This window comes from Rhinoderma darwinii, chromosome 1, assembly GCF_050947455.1.
Source record: "Rhinoderma darwinii isolate aRhiDar2 chromosome 1, aRhiDar2.hap1, whole genome shotgun sequence".
Classification (NCBI taxonomy): Eukaryota; Metazoa; Chordata; class Amphibia; order Anura; family Rhinodermatidae; genus Rhinoderma; species Rhinoderma darwinii.
Window position 1 is genome coordinate 237,156,777 of NC_134687.1, and position 23,989 is coordinate 237,180,765.

The window sequence follows — 23,989 nt, forward strand, 5'->3', positions numbered from 1 at the left end:
TCCATTAACTGGACAACAGTTTAAGATTAGATACAATCTCACTTGTGACTCGGATTGGGTCATTTATGCCCTATGGTGTCCCTGTGGCCTTTTATACGTGGGGGAGACTACCTGTGCTTTTAAAACCCGTTTAAACAATCATCGCTTTTCAATTCGTAAAAAGAAACTGGATTTGCCAGTCGCTAAACATTTTTCAGAACATGGCCATAATGAAAGGGATTTAACATTCATGATCTTGGATCATATCCCGCCATTACAATATGGTGGTGATCGACATAGGGTTCTACATAAAAAAGAGTTGAGATGGATATTCTTATTGAACACACTGAGACCGTTTGGTCTCAATATAGAATTTGGTATAGATAGAATTGTAACCTGAGATACACACATTCTCCGCTCTATACTTTTAGTTTCTCTGACATTCTCTTCTCTGACAATACTAATGACACATGTATGTTCATTATTTTAAATATTCTTTTTTGTGTAAAGAAATGTTTGATGAATTTTATGATTCTCATTCTTTTTTTGTATTTCTTTAGATCAGAACACCACTTCCAACGGAACTTCAGGATCTTGGATATTTGCTTCCAATAATAATAATATATAATAAAAAAAAAATTTTCATCGCTATATTATGTCTTCTTTGGTCCTGAGATGTACTAATAAAGTACTTATACATAAATATGATTCTAAATGAATTATTTCTAGTCTCCTTTCTAGCTTCAGGTGATGTTGAGATATTATTACATTATTTATACTATGAAGATTTAATGTCGTTAATATGGTATTATTGGTCCGTTACACGTGAGGGGTTATCGGGATTGCCTGTGCACGTGAAAACGTTGCCAGTGGGTTCTGAAATCCTTGGGAACAAGGTCGCTCTGAACACGTAATTGTGGACAGGGGCCTTTGTACCCACGTGTGGATCTTTAAACTGCCACCATAAAGTTGAAAAATGTTTTAAACGTTACACTTTACCAGTATATGATATCTCCATTACCACTAGTAGGAGCACTTAGTTGCATATCATTTATATGCTTCTGGTATATCTTGGACCTCTTTGGGCTATATCTAGCTTTGGTATTAATACGATAATGTCACTGGTTTCTGTGATCATGGATTTGTGGATAGGTTGCTTGGCAACCTAAGATACTGCCGTTCACATGACCATAGCAGTGGAACGCACTGGAACGCAATACATCATCATTGCGCTCCATATGCGTCCTGCTGCTTAGCAACTTTTCACTTCCGCCTCTGGGCATTACATCCTGATTGCCACGAGTGATACAGCTGAACAACACGCTGTATTTCTAAGGTTCTATATACCATTGTTACTCCTGAAGTTTTGATTGGTGAGTGGATATATGACGATATATTTCAACACTTCTGTTTGCATAAATGATTATGGCCTAATCAGTTGTTTTTAACCAGGGTTATATTATTTATTTTGATGCACATTATTGTATATGCACTAATACACTTTATGTATCATTTTACTGTTTATTTTTGATACCTTAAATTATTTATAATACATGTTTTCAGACACGTATCACTGTAACTCATGATAATGAGACCAATTAAGTTAAATGGGCTCTACCCTATATATATTTTGAGTATTAGATGTGTCACTAGGCTTGAGAAAGATCCTAATGTAGGATTGAAACGTTGCTGTTATATTTGGATTGAATAAACCACCATTTTTTCAAATTGGAGTGCCGCAAAGTTTTTCTTTCTCCTATACACATCACGTCCGAGGATCGGGACGTTTTTTGCTGGCACCCGATTCACATTTATTCTGTGAGTGCTGCTGTCTTCTCTTTTGTATATTTGGATCCCATTAGCTTGCACCACCAGCTTCAACCTTGAAATTGTTTTAACATGGAGCAGGTGAATATACCTGTTGGGATTATTCCAGCCAATACTACTGTTTTTACTGAAGAGGATGTTACGAGAATCTTAAGTGGAGCGGAGGGTGATGTGTCATTTCTGAGTGTTCCTTCTGTAACCGACATTAAAAGAAATTTGGAATTTGAATCAAGACGATTGATCAATGTGGAACTCCATTTACTTACATTGGGACAATATTATCGAAACAACATGATCCCACGTGGGATGAGAATACAATTGAAACCTACTATGCATATGCAACACGAAGAGTTCAGGAGTAAGAATGAACAACTTGCCAGCAATTACGCTTTGGAGACTATTTTGCTCAACATGGACTTTCTATCTAGAGACCTGGGAGGTCTAAAAAAGAAGGTACATGACCTAGAGAGCACTTTAAAAACGCTCATACAGTTGGAGGATTTCAACACACATATGGAGAAGTTACGTACAACACTCAGCAAAGTAAGGATGGATATTGAGGAGACTAAAAAGAAGAAATGGTTCCGTGATCAAGCAGACTACCAATTAGGTCGTGTCTATTCATGGGACAATTCCTTTACGTATACAGATGGTGCTCTAAGGCGTGACAAAAATACGCGAGAACCAGGTTATAAGAAGGTCGATATACACACTCAAGAGAATTCTAGAAAATACTCATCAAGAAATTATCAAGATTTTTTAGATGGCAATCTGATGGAAGCGTCAAAAAGAAGAAAACCAGACGAGCAGGGCGCAGGAGAAACAGAGGAAGGAAGAACCCGCTTCCAGAAATTGACATACCAGAAGGGACAGAAACCGATACAGGACAGCAACAAAAGGACACTACCCAAATAGTGGTAAATATTTCCAGTTATCCATTGTCTGATATGCAATTACAATTATTGTCCAAAGGGTTATCTTTCTGCCCTAATCAACATGTTGATTGGTTCCAGATAGAATTGGATGTATTTAGGTTCATTAGAGCCATCAAATTGAAGGTGTGGTTTGAGATACAACCAACTAATACGGTAGATCAAGATACTCGTCCAGAGCTGTCAATGAAAAAATTGGGTTTATTTAATAAAAGTTTGTTTCAACCACCTATAACTTCTCATGCAATAGAAACTTTTAGAGAATTGGTACAGAAAGACATTAACACACTTAGGACTCAGACAGGTGAACATACGTTTAAGCAGCCTAATATGACCACTTCGGACATTACAGCATTAGATGAGTTGATCCATAACCACGATCTCACGATAAAACCGGCTGATAAAGGCGGAGCAATCGTGGTTATGGATACAGACTTATATATGACAGAATGTAACAGACAACTATCAGATAGCAATGTGTATAGAATGTTAAAATGTGACCCTAGACAGGATATCAACAACAGGATTACTTCACTCATTAATACAGCATTGAATGAAGGCATTATAGATCAGATGCTACATAAATTCCTTATTGTAGAATTTCCTGTCACTCCTTGCTTGTATTTATTGCCTAAGATACACAAAAATCTTACTAACCCTCCGGGTCGCCCTATCGTTTCCGGTAGAGGTTCATTGATGAGCAACATTTCCATCTTTGTTGATAAGGTTTTGAGAGATTTTGCTATCAATGCTAAATCCTATATCAGAGACACCACTGATTTTTTACAAAAAATTAAAGCAATTACTTTACCAGAGGGAGCCATTTTGGTCTCCTTCGATGTTACCTCTCTCTATACATCAATCAGTCATAACAATGGGCTTGATGCTATAAGACGCAAATTAATCACTTTAAATTATGACACTACTTCATGTGAATTCATTATGTCCCTGGTGGAACTTATTTTGACTTCCAATTATTTTTTATTCAATGATAGTTATTATATCCAATTAAAAGGAACAGCCATGGGGTCCAACATGGCTCCAACCTACGCCAATATTTTTATGGACACCATTGAGGAGATGTCGATATATGTATCCCACCACTTCTCACATGTGTTGAGGTGGTGGCGATACATTGACGACATTTTCCTCATTTGGACTGGTTCCAGTACTGCATTGACTGAATTTCACCAATTCCTTAATTCATTGGACGCTGATATCCAATTTACCATGACATATTCAATGGATTATATCCAATTTTTGGATGTCACAGTATTGATAGACAATAATACACTAATATCTAAAATGTATACCAAGGAGACTGATCGTAACACTTTATTAAGGTTTGATAGTTGTCATCCAAAAAATATGGTCAGATCTTTACCATATAGTCAAATGATCAGAGCTAAGCGAAACACTGACAAACAAGAAGATTTGGACATATCCTTAGATATCATGACTAGGAATTTTTTACAAAGGGGTTACCCCAAATCATTATTGTTGACACATAAGAATAAGATTCAAAATACTGCAAGAGATAGTTTGTTTCAATCAACCAAATCTCTGTCACATAAAAAACAGAAACGTATTCCTTTTATCTCGACATATAATGATGTAAGTGGAGATCTTTCAAGGATTATGAACAAACATTGGCCAATTATTAGGAATAGTTTTGGTCACATTGACGTATTAAACAACAATCCTTTAATGTCCTATAGACGCTCACAGAATCTACGTGACAGATTGGTAAAAACTAGGGTGTCAGGTGGAAGAACAGGATCACAATCCATGCTTAAACCATTGAAACCTGGTAATGTCCCTTGTCATAGGTGTGTCAATTGTTCCCTGATGTGCAGGGGTAACACTTTCACCCATCCATTAACTGGACAACAGTTTAAGATTAGATACAATCTCACTTGTGACTCGGATTGGGTCATTTATGCCCTATGGTGTCCCTGTGGCCTTTTATACGTGGGGGAGACTACCTGTGCTTTTAAAACCCGTTTAAACAATCATCGCTTTTCAATTCGTAAAAAGAAACTGGATTTGCCAGTCGCTAAACATTTTTCAGAACATGGCCATAATGAAAGGGATTTAACATTCATGATCTTGGATCATATCCCGCCATTACAATATGGTGGTGATCGACATAGGGTTCTACATAAAAAAGAGTTGAGATGGATATTCTTATTGAACACACTGAGACCGTTTGGTCTCAATATAGAATTTGGTATAGATAGAATTGTAACCTGAGATACACACATTCTCCGCTCTATACTTTTAGTTTCTCTGACATTCTCTTCTCTGACAATACTAATGACACATGTATGTTCATTATTTTAAATATTCTTTTTTGTGTAAAGAGATGTTTGATGAATTTTATGATTCTCATTCTTTTTTTGTATTTCTTTAGATCAGAACACCACTTCCAACGGAACTTCAGGATCTTGGATATTTGCTTCCAATAATAATAATATATAATAAAAAAAAAAATTTCATCGCTATATTATGTCTTCTTTGGTCCTGAGATGTACTAATAAAGTACTTATATATAAATATGATTCTAAATGAATTATTTCTAGTCTCCTTTCTAGCTTCAGGTGATGTTGAGATATTATTACATTATTTATACTATGAAGATTTAATGTCGTTAATATGGTATTATTGGTCCGTTACACGTGAGGGGTTATCGGGATTGCCTGTGCACGTGAAAACGTTGCCAGTGGGTTCTGAAATCCTTGGGAACAAGGTCGCTCTGAACACGTAATTGTGGACAGGGGCCTTTGTACCCACGTGTGGATCTTTAAACTGCCACCATAAAGTTGAAAAATGTTTTAAACGTTACACTTTACCAGTATATGATATCTCCATTACCACTAGTAGGAGCACTTAGTTGCATATCATTTATATGCTTCTGGTATATCTTGGACCTCTTTGGGCTATATCTAGCTTTGGTATTAATACGATAATGTCACTGGTTTCTGTGATCATGGATTTGTGGATAGGTTGCTTGGCAACCTAAGATACTGCCGTTCACATGACCATAGCAGTGGAACGCACTGGAACGCAATACATCATCATTGCGCTCCATATGCGTCCTGCTGCTTAGCAACTTTTCACTTCCGCCTCTGGGCATTACATCCTGATTGCCACGAGTGATACAGCTGAACAACACGCTGTATTTCTAAGGTTCTATATACCATTGTTACTCCTGAAGTTTTGATTGGTGAGTGGATATATGACGATATATTTCAACACTTCTGTTTGCATAAATGATTATGGCCTAATCAGTTGTTTTTAACCAGGGTTATATTATTTATTTTGATGCACATTATTGTATATGCACTAATACACTTTATGTATCATTTTACTGTTTATTTTTGATACCTTAAATTATTTATAATACATGTTTTCAGACACGTATCACTGTAACTCATGATAATGAGACCAATTAAGTTAAATGGGCTCTACCCTATATATATTTTGAGTATTAGATGTGTCACTAGGCTTGAGAAAGATCCTAATGTAGGATTGAAACGTTGCTGTTATATTTGGATTGAATAAACCACCATTTTTTCAAATTGGAGTGCCGCAAAGTTTTTCTTTCTCCTATACACATCACGTCCGAGGATCGGGACGTTTTTTGCTGGCACCCGATTCACATTTATTCTGTGAGTGCTGCTGTCTTCTCTTTTGTATATATATATATATATATATATATATATATATATATATATATATATATATATGTATATATATATATATTGTGAGGGTTTAGCATCAGGAGAGGTTGGTGCAGCGGTTTCTTTGTAGCCAGAGACAGGGACACCGTGCATTAAAGTTCATAACAGGGCTTTGCCTGTGTTTTATTCTTGTCAAAGAAACAGCCTCTTGTACAACAAGGCAAAATACTAAATAAATCCTGCTCGTCTGAGCACTAACTAAACAAGATATTATCTAACTATACCAAGTGCCTTCCTGCCAGGCACTGGAAACAAAGTAACACAGGTCTTTACTCACATAGAATACAGGCTACTCCAGACTTAGTAGTCTCCAGTCTGAGTCAGGGGTGAGACTGACACACACTGTGTCTGCACCTTTTTATATACAGGCTGCAGGTGCAGCTAATTGAGCAGCAGCCTTGTCCTACAAACAGAGATGGACTAGGGATTGGGGAACCCGCCCTGCTCTTCCCCAATCCAACTCCAGGCCCTTTTTACGGCTTTTCCTTAAACCGAGATTGGAAAGCTAGAGCTTTCTATTGCAAAAAATACTCATTCCCTGGAGCCTAGGATACATATGACAGGATTCTAGGGGAAATGTACCTTCCCTCAATGACTTTACCTGTCACTGTCTCACATACCCTCTTCCTCTGTTCGAGCCCGTGGGATCAGACACATTTAGCTACAAGGCAGTGTGTCCTAGACAAAGCGTCAGCATTGCCCTGCAGTTTTCCTGCTCTGTGTTCCACAGTATATTTGAAGTTCTGCAAAGTAAGAAACCACCGTGTAACTCTTGCATTTCTCTCTTTAGCTTGACACATCCACGTAAGAGGAGAGTGGTCTGTAACCAACCTAAACCGACGACCCAATAAATAATATCTCAGGGACTCAAGTGCCCACTTAATTGCCAAGCACTCCCGTTCAACTATGCTATAGTTTTTCTCAGCCGGGGTAAGCTTTCTGCTCAAATAGGTCACAGGATGTTCCTCACCACCCACCTCTTGTGACAGAACTGCTCCGAGCCCCACATCAGAAGCATCAGTTTGGATAACAAACTCCTTTTTGAAGTCAGGAGTGATTAAAACTGGTTGGTTACACAGGGCCAGTTTCAACTCTTGAAAGGCGCTTTCAGCCTTCGTGTCCCACTTGACCATGACAGACTTACTTCCCTTGGTAAGATCTGTCAGGGGCGCTGCTGTGCTGGCAAAGTTTGGAATGAACCTGCGGTAATAACCTACAATTCCTAGAAAAGCTCTGACCTGCTTTTTGGTTGAGGGCTGGGGCCAGTTTTGGATAGCCTCAACTTTGTTGACCTGTGGCTTTATCACCCCTCTCCCAATTATGTACCCCAGATACCGTGCTTCCTCCAAGCCTAAGGAACATTTCTTTGGGTTTGCTGTTAACCCTGCGGCTCTGAGGGAGTTTAGTACTGCTTGTACTTTTGGTAAGTGGCTTTCCCAGTCATCACTAAAGATTATAATGTCGTCCCGATATGCCGAAGCATACCGACGATGGGGTTTGAGGACTATGTCCATTAACCTTTGAAAGGTCGCTGGAGCCCCATGTAGCCCAAATGGTAAACAAGTATATTGAAACAGACCATCCGGGGTGATGAACGCAGTTTTCTCTTTGGCGCCCTCCGTGAGGGGTACTTGCCAATAGCCTTTGGTTAAATCAAGTGTAGAAAAATACCTTGAATGGCCCAGTCTCTCTATTAACTCGTCAACTCTTGGCATTGGGTATGCGTCAAACTTTGACATCTCATTTAACTTGCGGAAGTCGTTACAGAAACGTAATGACCCATCTGGTTTCGGAATCAATACAATGGGACTTGACCACTCACTTTTTGACTCTTCAATAATTCCAAGGTCTAGCATTTTCTTGACCTCCTCAGATATGGCTTGTCTACGAGCTTCAGGGACTCTGTAGGGTTTCAAGTGGACCCGAACCTGAGGCTCGGTCACAATGTCATGTTTTATTATACTAGTCTGTCCTGGCAGTTCTGAAAACACGTCTGTGTTTCTCTGCACAAACTCTTTTGTCTCCTGTTTCTGTGGCTTTGCGAGGGATTCTGACACATACACATCTGGGTTAAGACTATAGGGGGTACTTACTGCCACGAGGGTCTCTCTTTCTTTCCATGGCTTAATTAAGTTTACATGGTATAACTGCACTGTCTTCCTTTTACCTGGTTGGTAAACTTTATAATTTACATCCCCCACCTTTTCAATTATCTCATACGGCCCTTGCCATCTAGCAAGAAATTTGCTTTCTACGGTTGGCACTAAGACCAACACTCGATCACCAGAGTTAAAATTTCTAACTTTAGCAGTTCGGTTATACACCCTGCTCTGAGGATCCTGAGCTTGCTCTAAGTGTTCCTTAACTATCGGCATGACCGCAGCGATTCGGTCTTGCATCAACGTGACATGCTCAATTACACTCCTATAAGGTGTGGACTCTTGCTCCCAGGTTTCCTTGGCTATGTCCAGGAGACCACGGGGTTGTCTGCCGTATACAAGTTCAAAAGGAGAAAATCCTGTGGATGATTGAGGAACTTCACGTACAGCGAACATCAAATAGGGCAGAAGACAGTCCCAATCCTTCCCATCCTTACTAACCACCTTCCTCAACATGCCTTTTAATGTCTTATTGAATCTTTCGACAAGACCATCAGTTTGAGGGTGATATATAGAGGTACGCAGGTGTTTCATTTTCAGCAGTTTACATAATTCCTTGGTGATTTTGGACATAAAGGGAGTTCCCTGATCGGTAAGGATTTCCTTAGGTAAACCAGTACGGGAAAACATGTAAAACAACTCTCTTGTAATGGCTTTTGAAGAGGAATTTCGCAAAGGGACTGCCTCAGGGTAGCGTGTGGCATAGTCCAACACCACTAGGATATATTGATGTCCTCTAGAGGATTTGACTAAAGGGCCGACCAGATCCATGGCAATTCTTTCAAAAGGGATCCCAATGATAGGCAAAGGCACCAGCGGACTCCTAAAATGTGGCATAGGAGCCGTTATCTGACACTCCGGGCAGGCCTCGCAATACCTCTGAACTTCCGTATATACCCCCGGCCAGAAGAATCGTTGTAAGATACGCTCTCTGGTCTTTTCGCAACCTAGATGTCCACCCAGCACGTGTTTATGAGCCAGGTCCAACACCGTTCTACGATACGGTTGGGGTATCACCAGCTGTTCAACAACCTCCCCACGTACGTTATCTATCCGATACAGCAAATCCTGGTGAACCGCCATGTGTGGAAACACCTTATCAGCCCCTGGATGTTGAGGCACTCCATTTAATACCTTAGTATTTTCCCTGGCTTTTACCAATGTGGGATCGCTAAGTTGAGCAGTCCCAAAATTGTTACGTGATGCATTTTACTCTGGTATATCAGAAATTTCCTCCTGCTCATCTGTTTCACCAGCAAAAACAGCCAGAGGAAATTTATCAGGCTCAGTGATCACCCCTACTGCTGGCAACTCAGCATCCTCGTTAAAGGGTTCTGGGCTAATCACAGCGCACACATTAATACCATCATTAACATTTACAGTGGAGGTTACATCTTTCTTCCTCCACAAGTCCCAGAACACTGGGAAGTCTCTCCCCAGGATCACACTGTGCATCAGGGACTTGACCACACCCACTTCATGGCAAGCGGTTCCACAGGAAGTCTCTAGAGTGACCAAAGCGGTGGGGTATTCTTTAGTGTCCCCATGAATGCACAGGAGGGGTATTATTCAGTAACAGTATGGAGGTATTATTCAGTAACAGTATGGGGGTATTATTCAGTAACAGTATGGAGTATTATTCAGTAACAGTATGGGGGTATTGTTCAGTAACAGTATGGAGGTATTATTCAGTAACAGTATGGGGGTATTATTCAGTAACAGTATGGAGGTATTATTCAGTAACAGTATGGGGGTGTTATTCAGTATTAGTATGGGGGTATTATTCAGTAACAGTACGGGGGTATAATTCAGTAACAGTATGGGGTATTATTCAGTAACAGTATGGGGTATTATTCAGTAACAGTATGGAGGTATTATTCAGTAACAGTATGGAGGTATTATTCAGTAACAGTATGGGGTATTATTCAGTAACAGTATGGAGGTATTATTCAGTAACAGTATGGGGGTATTATTCAGTAACAGTATGGGGGTATTATTCAGTCACTATGTGGTTATGGTGTGGTGGTATTATTCAGTAACAGTATGGAGGTATTATTCAGTAACAGTATGGAGGTATTATTCAGTAACAGTATGGGGGTATTATTCAGTAACAGTATGGGGTATTATTCAGTAACAGTATGGAGGTATTATTCAGTAACAGTATGGGGGTATTATTCAGTAACAGTATGGGGGTATTATTCAGTAAGAAAAAACAGAACCAAGATCCAGCGCTGGGTGTGCGTTAAAAAGGAACTCCTGTTCCAATTTTATTGGTATAACAAAGATAAAAATGATAGAACTATATGGAGTAGTTCTGTGGCAGAGTACAGGAATGAATGTTTAGGTGAAGGATAGCAGTAAGCCCTGTTCAAACCGGAAATAAAAGCCAGGAGTGAACTCAGAGTACCTATGCATGCCATGAATAAGGACACAGACGTGTCAGAAACGCGTAGGCACATTTGAACAGGGCTTACTGCTATCCTTCACCTAAACATTCATTCCTGTACTCTGCCACAGAACTACTCCATATAGTTCTATCATTTTTATCTTTGTTATACCAATAAAATTGGAACAGGAGTTCCTTTTTAACGCACACCCAGCGCTGGATCTTGGTTCTGTTTTTTCTTCCTGTTGTGTACCGCTGGCCGCGCGGGAATCCGGGCGCTGTCTGCACTCAGACACAACTAAACGGTGAGCTGGAGGTCTACCTCCCCCCTCTTCCCCATTCATTAATTTTGTATTATTCAGTAACCGTATGGGGGTATTATTCAGAGAGTGACGCCGCAAATGAGACTGGCTGCCGAGGAGAGATATGGGGCAGTGCAGGGCAGGCTGTACTATTTGCACTGCACTGATTGGCAGTAAGAATAATTCTTTAAATATTTTCCATACTTCAAACAGCACTTTAAGGCTGTGTTCACACTGAGTTTTTTGCAGGAGGAAAATTCTGCCTCAAAATTCAGTTTGAGATTTTGAGGCAGATTTTGTCCCTTCCTGCACGTCGTTTGCCGCGTTTTTCGCTGCGTTTTTAGCTTGCGCCCATTGAGTGCTACGGGCAAAAAATTCCGCAAAATACGCTTTCTCTGCCTCCCATTGATGTCAATGGGAAGTCAGAGGTGTAAACGCGTGAAGATAGGGCATATCCCTTCTTTCTCGGGAGGCATTTTCAGCTGGCTTTTGACGAGTTTTGCGGAGTGGTTTCCGCGCCAAAAAACTCGTCAAAATACTCCATGTGAACAGGGCCTAACAAATAAACATCAAATGTTTTCCTATTTAAAAAATTTATATATTGCGTGTTTGTGTAAAGCTAGTAATGTGAAAACTCCGATAGATTTGGGGGGGGGGGCGCCTTTTTATAGTTCGCCTCAGGCAGCAGAGGGGCTACGTTCACCCCTGGCTACACCCATGAATACTTGCGCAATTTCCTAGATGCTGAATGGGAACAGACATTCCATAAAAACTGCTGACACCACAAGGGGCCAAATTTCAACTTTTTTTTAAAGTTCCTCCTCTGTCAAATTAAAGTACACCCACAAAAGTTTTCCCAGGATGAAAACTCATACTCCCTGATCTTGATATATCGGTCCAACTAATAACCCTAGAATAATCTCTTAAAATCTCCCCTCTCCGCGAGATATGTAGAGTTTGCAATAAAGATCTTCCATACATCCTATATCTCCACAACCAGAGGCTGGAAGATGGGCATATAAACAATCAATGCCTGTTTCAAATATGGGTCCCCACGAGTAAATATCACTCACAGCCTATGGTCATGTGGGGTGGTCCAGGACTTTTGGCTTAAGTTCAAACAATTTACCTAAAATCCCCTCTCTACCTATGTGTTTTTTTTTTATAACCTTTGGAGTCTATTCGGCAGGGTGGCTACCAGAAAATCTACCGTATATATCGGCGTACAAGACGACTTTTTACACCCTTAAAAAAATGTCAAAAGTGTGGGGTCGTCTTATATGCCGGATATTGTCTACATTAGGGATGCACGTTGCAGCCGCACAGCTCAGTATAGTAACACATGAATGTATGGGAGCGCGGCTGCGGCTGTGTAATTCAGCCACAGCCCCGCTCCTGAGTCATGATAAGTTCGCGGGGTCAGGATGATGCAATGCGGCCAGCGCTGCACTAATGAGCGGCGGCACTGGAGACAGAACATGGCGGGCGCGCTACAAAACACCCCCATGTTCTGTCTTCAGTGCCTGAACTGCCGCTCATTAGTGCAGCGCCGGCCGCACCTCCTCATGCTGACCGCGCACGCACTTCCTGTCAGGAGCGGGGCAATGGCTGTATTACACAGCCGCAGCCCCGCTCTATAACGGCGGAGATCAGAGAAACCGCTCATCTCCGCCGTTATTCCCCTGAATGCTGCGATCACAGCTGACTGCAGCATTCAGGGGAAAGTGAGAAGGGGGATGCCCCTGGATCGCGTCACAGGGAATTCCTGTGACGCGATCGAGGGCCATACCATATATGGGCAGACAGCCCAGGATCTATTGACGGACCCCAGGGCTGTCTTACCATATTTCATGTTGTTAGGACATACCCAAGTATGTCCTAACAACTGCCTGTGTATTATCCGTCCACAGGTTAATGTACTGGCACATATCTGATATATGTCAGTACATTAAAGTTTAAAAATAAAGTAAAAACAAAGTATTGTTAAATTTAAAAAAAAATACACCTTCACCTTTTTTACAATAAACATTAAAATAAGTCTCAATACATAAAATACACACATTCAGTAATGGCGCGGACAACAATGTTTTTGCATCATTTATGATGTGTACGCTGTAAAAAAATGAAATAAACACGGCTTTCATTCACTTATTAATGTGAGGCGCGAGGTGCGATGAATTTACCCTCCATGTTCCTCACATTAATAGTAATTAACCCCAACATGTACCTCGCACATTAACCCAATATGACTGAGAAACATGATGGGATTAATTACTATTAATGTGAGGCGCGTTCAAAATTCATCACACGTCGTGCCTCACATCAGAAAACGGAAGATTTTTTTTTTATTACTGTTGGCAAAAGTATCGAAATTGGTATCGAAATCGCAATACTAAACGAAGTATCGGTATCGAAGTCCAAATTCTGGTATCGTGACATCCCTAGTCTACATATTGTCTACACACAGGTTGTGTGTTACCTTGTGAGCCTGCAGTCCGGTACACAGGCTCCCGGGATGCACGGAATCCGCCACGGATCTGAGGGATGCCGGTATTAGCCGCCAGGGAACATCTCTGTAAGATCCTCTGGCCCGCCCTTTCCTCTCATTCCCTGCCTCTCAGATCTCGCGCGATGAAGCAGCCTATCTGCGCATGCGCGAGTTCAAAGAGACATTGAGTCCTGGGTCCTGCCGCCGATGGCCATAGTGAAGCGCTCCTGCACGAAATGGTGAGTATATATTAAATTCTATATTTTAAGGGTAAAAGTTGGGGGTCGTCTTATACGCCCAGTCGTCTTATACGCCGACATATACGGTAAATGTGAGAGTAGCAACGGGAAGCTCCATTATCTGGTCTCCACAGCAGCAAAAAAAGGTCATCCTCCAGACCTGGGCCACCCCCTTGCTCCTTTTCACAAGCTATTCCTAGAAAAATTGTCAATCTTCTTCCGGATAGACTGGGTAGAGGCGTCTATCCTCAAGGAAGATTAAATTGAGAGGTTCTTAGCAATGTGGGAATGTTTTATAGCCATGCTACCCTCGAAAATCCAAAATTAGATCAAAACACACTTCCAAACCACAAACTGGTTTCTGAAAAAAGTAATACGTGGTGATCCCTCTATCTAATCCTTAACAAGCGCCTTTCAGTGGAGCATGCTAGGACCCATACCCCACTTTATTCATAGCACGAATACTGTATGAAACCTGTCATCATATATTAGGGACACTTTCCCTGCTAGTTCCATTCAACTTTCCCACAGCAATACCTGACATCAAGGATTTTACCATCTCTGACAAGAGGTTGATTGATTTTATTGTAAACTTTATTATATACCACATATGTGTGATGACATAGTATTACTTTGGTATTCATTTTTCTGATATTCTTATATTATAATTGTTTTATATTAAGAAAATGTTTAATAAAAAGATTTTTTAAATAACTAAAATTCTAGAAAATCTAATTTCAAAATTATGACCTGCTAAGAAATTAGAATTACAACTTTTATTATAATTATGAGTAATCACGTATTATTTAATGAGATTCCGCTTTTTAGTACACACTACCGTTCAAAAGTTTGGGGTCACCCAGACAATTTTCTGTTTTCCATGAAAACTCACACTTATATTTATCAAATGATTTGCAAAATACCTAGAAAATATAGTCAAGACATTGACAAGGTTAGAAATAATGATTTTTATTTGAAATAATTACAGTATTGCAGACATTTGACATTCTAGCAGTTAATTTGCTGAGGTAATCGGGAGAAATTTCACCCCATGGTTCCAGAAGCCCCTCCCACAAGTTGGATTGGCTTGATGGGCACTTCTTGCGTACCATACGGTCAAGCTGCTCCCACAACAGCTCTATGGGGTTGAGATCTGGTGACTGCGCTGGCCACTCCATTACAGATATTATACTAGCTGCCTGCTTCTTCCCTAAATAGTTCTTGCATAAATTGGAGGTGTGCTTTGGGTCATTGTCCTGTTGTAGGATGAAATTGGCTCAAATCAAGCGCTGTCCACAGGGTATGGCATGGCGTTGTAAAATGGAGTGATAGCCTTCCTTATTCAAAATCCCTTTTACCTTGTACAAATCTCCCACTTTACCAGCACCAAAGCAACCCCAGACCATCACATTACCTCCACCATGCTTGACAGATGGCGTCAGGCACTCTTCCAGCATCTTTTCAGTTGTTCTGCGTCTCACAAATGTTCTTTTGTGTGATCCAAACACCTCAAACTTCGATTCGTCTGTCCATAACACTTTTTTCCAATCTTCCTCTGTCCAATGTCTGTGTGCTTTTGCCCATATTAATCTTTTCCTTTTATTAGCCAGTCTCAGATATGGTTTTTTCTTTGCCACTCTGCCCTGAAGGCCAGCATCCCGGAGTCGCCTCTTCACTGTAGACGTTGACACTGGTGTTTTGCGGGTACTATTTAATGAAGCTGCCAGTTGAGGACCTGTGAGGCGTCTATTTCTCAAACTAGAGACTCTAATGTACTTGTCTTGTTGCTCAGTTGTGCAGCGGGGCCTCCCACTTCTCTTTCTACTCTGGTTAGAGCCTGTTTGTGCTGTCCTCTGAAGGGAGTAGTACACACCGTGGTAGGAAATCTTCAGTTTCTTGGCAATCTCTCGCATGGAATAGCCTTCATTTCTAAGAACAAGAATAGTCTGTCGAGTTTCACATGAAAGCTCTCTTTTTCTAGCCATTTTGAGAGTTTAATCGTACCCACAAAGTAATGGTCCAGATTCTCAACTAGCTCAAAGGAAGGTCAGTTTTATAGCTCATCTAAACAGCAAAATTGTTTATAGCGGTGCTAACATAATTGCACAAGGGTTTTCAAATGTTTTCTAATCATCCATTAGCTTTCTAACACAGTTAGCAAACACAATGTACCATTAGAACACTGGAGTGATTGTTGCTGGAAATGGGCCTCTATACACCTATGTAGATATTGCATTAAAAACCTGACGTTTGCAGCTAGAATAGTCATTTAGCACATTAACAATGAGTGTATTTCTGATTAATTTAATGTTATCTTCATTGAAAAAAACTGTGCTTTTCTTGCAAAAATATGGAAATTTCTAAGTGACCCTAAACTTTTGAACGGTAGTGTATGTCTAAGATTTGTTTGGGGCTTTGTCTTCCATTGTTTAGTGTCTCTCTAGAGATTAACAGAACTGGGGAGACCCCTGCAAATGTTTTTTTTTTCTTTACTAAATCCCAACAAAAAAGAAAGGTCTTCCCCAGAAATCAGGGTCACCCCCAGCTATAAAGGACACAGTAAAAAAACAACAACAAAAAAACCTGTTAGATTAGCCCTCTGACCCGGAGCACCACATGTGTCCATAAATTCTGCAGGGAAGACAAACATTTAGACTGCGGTTCTCCTCACAATAATAGCTGCAGAGGGTCCCCAAACTCAGCTTGTATGCAGGCGACCCACAGAATGCAGAAGATTTTTAGGCCCCATGCATATGACTGCATATTTTCATCCGTAACTACGTATCCGTGATTAAGGATGAAATTGCGGACCCATTCATTTCTATTGGCCACAGACAACTTTCCGTATATTTACGGATGTGTGTCCGAGCTGTAGAAATGATCTGCATCATATAGAACATGACCTAAGTCTATGGACGCTTCCGCAATTGTGGATGGCTACAGATGTGTATCCGGAGCCCTTATGGTCAAGTGCATGAGGCCTTACTTAGTATATTTGTTACAGAATGAATTCAAAATGCTTCAGATGTACATATCGGTGTTCAGAGCTCTGCTGTTCATCAAGGTCCTCATATATGTTCAGTTGTTAATCTCAGAAAATACAAATGTTTTTTTATGTATGGTATAAAGGGGTATTCATTTGTAAATAAAGACTCGTAAATATAAGGATTACGGTCAGACTCATAGTATATGCTCATTTAACCTGGAACATATTGAAGTCCTAAAGCCAGAGGATATGGATTGGGTTACTGCATTACTCACCCCACACTGTCTCCATTTCCGGGACACACAAGGTCAGGTCAGTAGGGGGATCAAAAATATGGTCCTGTCACAAAAACAGCTGGAGTAATTTTATTTATTGCTTATTGGCCATTCTAAGTAGTTAAGGAACCTGCAGCTGGAATGAACACTTCCTGGAAATAGAATGTGGAATTCATTGCAGTCCCTAAGGTAAGTAATGAGTTAAAATAAATTTACCCAAAAATATTTTCATGTTTTTCTCTGTAGTTATTCCAACATTCATTCTTCTTTGACATCAGATGTCTTTGAACAGTTCAACATGGTGGAGAAAAACACTGAACGCCGCTGAAAACGCTGCAAAATGCTTTGTGTGAAACCGGTCTTATAGCATTGTTCTTTCATTTGTTTGTGTGTGTATTTGGGTCAGTGACTCTACTATTAATTGCCTTGTAAGGCCAAGTTTACAAAGGGCGTTCTTTAGGCACTTTTTACTGCAGCAGCCAGATGTGTAGGTTTAGTAAAAGGGAATTTATGAAATTCCTATTCGCACAATGGGCCTCATTTATCAAAACTGTTTAACAGTAAAAGTGGCCTGGTTGTACATACTAACCAATAACAGTGCAGCTTTTATTTCTTAACCCGTTAGTGACCGCCAATACGCCTTTTAACGGCGGCCACTAACAGGCTTTATTCTGATGCATATGCCTTTTTATGGCACTGCATCAGGATAAAGTAAACAGCGTCAAATCTCCCTGCTCTCAGCTGCTAGAGGCAGCTGAGGGCTGGGGGCGTCCCTGCTCTGCCGGGTGAGATCGATATTAGTATCGATCTCACCCGTTTAACCCTTTAGATGCGGTGCGCAATAGCGTGCACCGCATCTGAGTGGTTTTAGAGAGAGGGAGCAAACTCCCTCTCTCTCACACCGACACCCGGCGATACGATGGCCTAATAAAGGCCCCCAGGTCTGCCTGGAGTGAATGCCTGCCGGAGGCATGTCCTAGCAGATGCCTGTCTGTTTTAAACGGACAGGCAGTAATACACTGCAATACAAAAGTATTGCAGTGTATTACAATAGCGATCGGAGAATCGCATATTAAAGTCCCCTAATGGGACTAGTAAAAAAGTTAAAAAAAGTTTAATAAAGTTAATTGAAAAAAAAATTGAAAAAAAATGAAAAACCCAGCTTTTCCCCTTACAAAATGCTTTACTATTAAAAAAACAAAATAAAGTAAAAAAGTTACACATATTTAGTATCGCCGCGTCCGTAACGACCCCGACTATAAATGTATTACATTATTTAACCCGCACGGTGAACGCCGTAAAAAATTGAATAAAAAAACTATGGAAAAATTGCTGTTTTCTGTGAATCCAGCCTTAAAAAAAATGTGATAAAAAGTGATCAAAAAGTCGCATCTACTCCAAAATGGTACCAATAAAAACTACAAGTCTTCCCGCAAAAAAAAAAGCCCTCATATAACCGCATCGGCAAAAAAATAAAAACGTTACGGCTCTTCAAATATGGAGACAAAAAAAAAAAAATAATTTTGAAAACAAAGCGTTTTTACTGTGTAAAAGTAGTAAAAAATACAAAAACGATACAAATTTGGTATCGTTGCAATCGTAACAACCCGCTGAATAAAGTTAATGTGTTATTTATATCACACGGTAAACGCCGTTGATTTAAGACGCGAAAAAGAGTGGCGAAATTTCAAGTTTTTTTCTATTCCCCCCCAAAAAAAAGTTAATAAAAGTTAATCAATAAATAATATGTCCCCCAAAATGGTGCTATTGAAAAGTACAACTTGTCCCGCAAAAAACAAGACCTTATACAGCTATGTCGACGCAAAAATAAAAAGGTTATAGCTCTTGGAATGCGATGATGGAAAAACGTAAAAAATGGCTTGGTCATTAAGGTTTAACCCCTTCCCGACATTTGCCGTACATGTACGTCATGGAAAGTACTGACTTCCCGCATCTTGCCGTACATGTACGCCAAATGTTTGGGACCGGCTCAGAAGCTGAGCCGGTGCCATCATCACCGGATCTCAGCTGTATCTTACAGCTGACATCCGGCTGTAACGGCGGGGACCGAAATTAGCTTCGATCCCCGCCATTAACCCCTTAAGTGCAGCGCTCAAACGCGATCGCTGCACTTAAGGTGTTTGCAGCTCATCGGAACCCCAGTAATGAAATTGCCGGGGTTCCGGTGGCTGCAATGGCAACCGGAGGCCTAATACTGGCCTCCCGGTCTGCCTAGCACCGAAGCCGGTCAAGATCCGCCCGGCGGCGGAGCCTGATCGGCTTCCGTAGCTGCCGGCAAGATGGCGCCGGGTCAGGAGCTGATCCGGCGTCATCAGCGGTGGAAGTCAGCTGTACTGTACAGCTGACATCCACCTGTAACGGCAGGAACCGGAGCTAGCTCCGATCCCTGCCATTAACCCCTTCGATGCAGCAATCGAAAGCGATTGCTGCATCGTAGCGGTTACTAGCAGATCGCCAGCCCTGACAGGCAATCGGGACTGGCGACTGCTGTTATGGCAACAGGAGACACAATGGTCTCCTGCTCTGCCATTACGGAAGCCGATTTAGGCCCCGCCGGGAGGCGAAGCCTAATCGGCTTGCTGTCAGTGAATGACTGACAGATCTAATACATTGCACTACATAGGTAGTGCAATGTATTAGAAAAAAAAAAATCTGACCGTTGGAACTTCAAGTCCCCTAGTGGGACTTGAGAAAAAGTGTAAAAAAAGTATAAAAAAGTGTAAAAAAAAGTGCACAAAATAAAAGTTTGAAAACAGTAAAAGTTTCAAGTAATCAAATAAAACACAATCCCCCTTTTACTCTTATCAAGTCCTTTATTATTGAAAAATAATAATAAACCATATGTATTTGGTATCGCCACGACCGTAACGACCGGAGGTATCAAAATATTATATTATTTATTGCACGCGGTGAACAGCGTAAAAAAAACCGTAAAAAACGTTACCAGAGTTTCTGTTTTTTGGTCACTTTGCCCTACAAATATTAGAATAAAAAGTGATCAAAAAGTCGCACGTATCCAAAAATGGTACCTATAAAAACTATAGCTCGTCCCGCAAAAAACAAGCCCTCATACACCTCCGTCGACAAAAAAATTAAAAAGTTATGGTTCTCACAACTTGGCGACAGAAAAAATACATTCTTTTTACAAAAGTAATTTTATTGTGCAAAAAGTTGTAAAACATGAAAAAGTTCTATAAATTAGGTATCGCCGGAATCGTACTGACCCACAGAATAAAGTTAACATGTAATTTATAACAGATGGTGAACGCTGTATAAAAAAAATATGAAAAAAGCTGTGCCAGAATTGCGTTTTTTTGTTTACCTGGCATCCCAAAAAATAGGATAAAAGGTGATCAAAAAGTCGCATGTACCCCAAAATGGTACCAATAATCGCTACAGCTCGTCCCGCAACAAACCAGCCCTCATACCGCTACGTCTATGAAAAATAAAATTAGTTATGGCTCCAATAAGTCAGGAAATAAAAAAATATGCAGTTGTGCCCGAGGGGAACATTTCTTCTGTTTGAAGAGGCGATTTTTCAAGGACCTAAAATTAGGGAACCAGGAAAGGGAGGGCCCAAACATATCCGCTGGAAGCGACGGTGCCCGTATTATACCAGGACAACACTTTCCCAGCAAAATTCCCCAAACTACAAAGGCGCGGAGTGTGGACCAAAAGGGGGATAAGAAATGACACCATTTATCAGTGCGACACCGGCCTGTGCGGAAAGGATTGCTTCACAGCGTAACACACATCTATGGATTATTTTATTGTTTTTTTTTTACCCCGTTATTATACCACCTGACTATGCCCCTTATATACTCCGCCCGGCTTACATATGCCCTACATTATAAACGGAAACACCAGTAAGACTCCAAACAAAACTACTACCAAGCAAAATCCACGCTCCAAAAGCCAAATGGCATTTCCTCCCATCTGAACCCTACAGCGTCCCCAAACAGCAGTTTCCTTCCACATATATGGCATCGTCATACCCGGGAGAACCCTTTTAGCAATTTTTGGGGTGTGTGTCTCCAGTGGCATAAGCTGGGCACAACATATTTGCCACTGAATGGCATATCTAGGGAAAAATATAAATTTTTAATTTGCACCATCCACAGCGCATTCATTTATGGAAAAGATCTGTGGGGTGAAAATGCTCACTACACCCCTTAATAAATGCCTTGAGGGGTGCAGTTTCCATAGTGGGGGTCACTTCCCAGGGGTTTATTTTTATTATTTCACATCTGAGCCTCTGCAGTTGTGAACCAATACTTTGTAAATCGCCAAATTAGGCCTCAATTTTACATGGTACGCTTTCACTCCTGAGCCTGGTCGACTGTCCAGGCAAGAGATTAGGGCCACATGTAGGGTGTTTCTAAAACCAGGAAACCCAGCATAATAATTAGAGAGCTGTCTCGTTATGGTGGCACAAGCTGGGCACCACATATTGTCCACATATCTGTGGAAAAAATCCCATTTTCACTCTGCAACATTGAGTTCACACTAATTTCTACAAAACACCTGCAGGGTTAACATGCTCACTACACCCGTAGGTAAATGCATTGAGGGGTGTAGTTTCCAAAATGGGGTCACTTCTGGGGGGTTTCCACTGTTTTGGGCCCACAGGCGCCCAGAAACCAATCCAGAAACATCTGCACTCCAAATGGCGGTCCTTCCCTTCTGAGCCCTGCCGTGTGCCCAAACAGCAGTTTATGACCACATATGGGGTATTGCCGTACTCGGTAGAAATTGCTTTACAAATGTTGGGTTCTTTTTTTCCTTTATTTGTTGCGAAAATGAAAAAATTTGCGCTAAAGCTACGTCTTATTGAAGAAAAAGGATTGTTTTTATTTTCACTGCCCAATTCTAATAAATTCTATGAAACATCTGTGGGGTCAAAATGCTCACTACGCCCCTAGATGAATTCCTCAAGAGGTGTAGTTTCCTAAATGGTGTCACTTTTTTGGCGTTTTCATTGTTTTTTCCCCTCAGGGGCTTTGCAAATGTGACATGGCCGCCGCAAACCATTCCTGCTCAATGTGATCTCCAAAAGCCAAATAGCGCTCTTTCCCTTCTAAGCCAAGCCGTGTCTCCAAACAGCCGTTTATTACCACATGTGGGGCATTGTTTTACTCGGGAGAAATTGCTTTACAAATTTTGTGGTGCTTTTTCTCCTTCAGTCCTTGTGGAAATGAGTAAAAATAAGCTAAACCTACATTTTCTTTGAAAAAATGTTGATTTTTATTTTCAGGGCCTACTTCCAATAATTTATGCAAAAAACCTGTGGGGTCAAAGAGCTCACTATACCCCTAGATAATTTCCTCAATGGGTGTAGTCTCCAAAATGGGGTCACTTGTGGGGGGTTTCCACTGTTTTGTCTCCTCAGGGACTTCGTAAATGTGACCTGGCCTCCGCAAACCATTCCTGCTAAACTTGAGCTCCAAAAGCCAAATAGCGCTCTTTCCCTTCTCAGCCCTGCCGTGTCTCCAAACAACGGTTTATTACCACATGTGGGGCATTGTTTTACTCGGGAGAGATTGGTTTACAAATTTTACGGTGCTTTTTCTCCTTCAGTCCTTGTGGAAATGAGAAAAAATTAGCTAAACCTACATTTTCTTTGAAAAAATTTAGATTGTCATTTTCAGGGCCTATTTCCAATAATTTATGCAAAAAACCTGTTGGGTCAAAACGCTCACTATACCCCTAGATAATTTCCTCAATGGGCGTAGTTTCCAAAATGGGGTCACCTGTGGGGGGTTTCCACTGTTTTGTCCCCTCAGGGGCTTTGTAAATGTGACATGGCCTCCACAAACCATTCCTGCTAAACTTGAGCTCCAAAAGCCAAATAGCGCTCTTTCCCTTCTCAGCCTCGCCGTGTCTCCAAACAACCGGTTATTACCACATGTGGGGTATTGTTTTACTCGGGAGAAATTGCTTTACAAATTTTACGGTGCTTTTTCTCCTTTAGTCTTTGTGAAAATGAGAAAAAAAATCGCTAAACCTACATTTTCTTTGAAGAAATGTTGATTTTAATTTTCACGGCCTACTTCTAATAATTTCTGTAAAAAAGCTGTGTGGTCAAAATGCTCACTATACCCCTAGATAATTTCCTTGAGGTGTGTAGTTTCCCAGATGGGGTCACTTTTGGGGGATTTTGACTGTTTTGGCACCGCAAGAGCCCTTCAAACCTGACATGGTGCCTAAAATTTATTCTAACAAAAATAAGGCCCCAAAATCCACCAGGTGCTCCTTTGCTTCTGAGGCCGGTGCTTCAGTCCAGTAGCATGCTACGGCCACATGTGAGATATTTCCTAAAACTGCAGAAACTGGGCAACAAATATTGAGTTGCATTTCTCTGGTAAAACCTTCTGTGTTATAAAAAAAATTGTACTAAAAATTTATTTCTGCAAAAAAATATGAAATTTGTAAAATTCACCTCTACATTGCTTTAATTCCTGTGACATGTGTAAAGGGTTAAGACATTTTCTAAATGCTGTTTTGAATACTTTGAGGGGTGAAGTTTTTAAAATGGGGTGACTTTTTGGGGGTTTCTAATATATAAGGCCCTCAAAGCCACTTCACAACTGAACTGGCCCCTGTAAAAATGGCCTTTTGAAATTTTCTTGAAAATGTGAGAAATTGCTGCTAA